We start from the raw sequence: 2,728 nt of genomic DNA on the forward strand, positions 1-2,728 counted from the left end.
AAACGTACATATAATATTATATATATTTTATAAGCTGTAAAAAGTATGAATCAACAAAAATATACCTATCGTGTTCTTCTCTTGTGATTATTTTATTTTAATAGTTAATTATTATTATTTTAAATTATTTTTAATATTATTAATTTAAAAATTATTAATATTATTATTAATAATTTTTAAATTAATAATATTAAAAATTATTATTAATTTAAAAATTTTTATTTTTAATAACGTAAAGTTAGATACCACTTTACATTTATAATTTTGCCTGATTTTCCATCTATGAAATTCAAGCGTCGCCTCATTATGCACGTTACACGATCTACGTTTCTTACAATACGCTTTGTTCTTCGAGAAGCTCGTATAATTTTATTGTCTAGAATAGAAAATGAGAGATGCACTTTTTTCACTTTAATCATAGGATATGTACGTTAAAGACATTCGTACGCGTGCGTGTGTATAATCTAATATTTGCGTGTCTGAGATGATTATCTCGAAACGCCGGGATAATAAAATAGCAAAAAGCTAAAATGCAAATGAGCATCTGCTGCTGTGGCGGAGATTGATTTACGAGTGTGCAGCTCGTAACTGTTCAGCTTCCTCCCGATAGGTACGCGATGATATGCGAAAATCTCGACGCGGATTTCGAATGGTTGACGAATGAAAATTTTGCAAACAATAAATACATCATACGAGATAATAATCACTGGTGTGTTGTTTTATACATGAGTTCAGTTTTCGAATACACATACGCGGGGAAAAAACAATTCGAAGAAATAATTGTATCGTGATAACTAATTGTTCACAAAATTAGTTTATATCTTCTTTTTTACAACATTTTTAATTCAATCCCAAACAATGTATTTCCATCTGGTAGATCAATTGTAATAAATTGTAAACGCCAACTAATTGTACGGAAATAGAATGTACGTTGTTTGTATGCATTCCCCGATCGTAAAATGTTGCAGTTTTAATTCGTGAAAAATAAACGTGTTACGTATGATACAAGGGAACTTAATAGCGTCAATATAAATATAACAATTGACGAAAAGAGAAAAAAAAAAGTGGGCTCAGCCGGGATTTGAACCCGGGACCTCTCGCACCCAAAGCGAGAATCATACCCCTAGACCACTGAGCCGCTTATGAAAGATACTCACTTACTACGATACGTGAGCGTTCAGCGTAACATACTTTCGCGATTACAGATTGAATTAATTTGTTCGTTTGGTATGACGTTGCCTATTACGAAACTAACTGTTTGAACGATCGATCTCTCAATCATCTTAATTAAAATCCCACGTTTGATATGTAATTTCAACTTCTCAGTTGAATATATTCTACGATATATATCGAATGTGAATAATTTTATAGTAATTAAATATTTGATCGATGTTACAATAATTAATATTTCTAATCATCGCGTGTTTAATTATCTGCTTGCATGCTTTTAATTATGTATTTCATCAAATATTCGTCTCTTTCGTATATAAACGCTACACACACACGAGACGTAGCCTGAGTCATCCGAGTGAAAGTATACTCACAGAACCATAAATGCGTAATGTTGTGTCTTCTTAGACATATAGTATAGTGAAGATTTTAAGTTTGGAAAGATATTCTGGAACGGTTGATAATAAATGTGGAAGTAAAAGTGGAAGTAAAAGTAGGTACTTCGCTTATAACGTCTTTTATCGCGCACATCGAAACCGAGTGTCAGATAAACTTAGCAACGCGATTAAATTACGAATGGAGACGACATACGTCGGTTGCTTGGCTGAAATTGGTTGAAATTCATCAGACGGCCAGGTCGAAATTGCGAACCATACAATGAGATATGTAATGTGTGTCCGTGCCATGTGCAACCGAATAACTTGATTACAGGGTACACCTGCCTATTTTTGACCTTTAGTTATACCGCGATCACACCGATCACTATGTTCCATTCGGTTGATTGGACAAGTAAGTGAAATACCGATGGGAATCAATTTTTTAAGAAACTAGGTCGAATCGTCCGGAGCATGTTCAAAAAACGAATCGGTATGTAGTTACGCAGAAAGATGTATAAAGAAAACAAAGAACAGACCCCGTCGAGATTGATAGCAGATCGTAAAGTCTTCGCCCTATTTGTCATAATTAGCACCATGAAATAGCTACTTAATTTCCATCTCCCCTTTTGTAAAAGGACATTCTATTTGCATCACTCGCGGTGATGTCGCAAAAAAGCGCGTATTGTGTGCGGCCACTTCGATCAAGCAACGCGAGAACACCCTTCGAATAGGCTACGAACCCGACGTGCAACTACAGCTGGTCACGAAGGGTCGGGAGATTTGTAGTCGTTCCATGATTGCACACAAGTCTGGGCGAGGTAAAACCTAATCTAGCAGCGGCTTACTGAATCCGTTGTTTCGATTCCAGTAGGACTCGAGGCAATCGACGAACCGAGATATAACCGCGGCAACTATTCGATCGATGACGAACTTTCCAACGGACGAATTTTACCAATGTTCCAAGTTCTATAGATTTCTTCAGTGTCTTTCGTAACGTTACGTGAGCGCAGATCCAGCGACTTTGCGCGATGCTTCTTGTTAACAGAAGTGGAGAGTATTTCTGTGGTTGAAGATTGTTTCCTCGCTGTCGTGCGAGTATTGATTTTACCTAGCACGCTGAGCCAGACGTGAGATTCAGGTTAAATCGGTCACCATGTTTTCGGAACTCGCTTTCTTTATTC

The 2,728-nt window shown here is 36.2% G+C and overlaps 1 non-coding gene across 1 annotated transcript; it reads right to left on the reverse strand.

The window, feature by feature from the left end:
* Positions 1-1,066: 1,066 nt before the first annotated feature.
* Positions 1,067-1,138, reverse strand: TRNAP-UGG. Its single transcript has one exon. It is a non-coding gene; the product is annotated as a tRNA-Pro (tRNA).
* Between the last annotated feature and the right edge of the window lie 1,590 nt (positions 1,139-2,728).

The sequence above is a fragment of the Bombus terrestris genome, chromosome 2 (assembly GCF_910591885.1).
Source record: "Bombus terrestris chromosome 2, iyBomTerr1.2, whole genome shotgun sequence".
Classification (NCBI taxonomy): domain Eukaryota; kingdom Metazoa; phylum Arthropoda; class Insecta; order Hymenoptera; family Apidae; genus Bombus; species Bombus terrestris.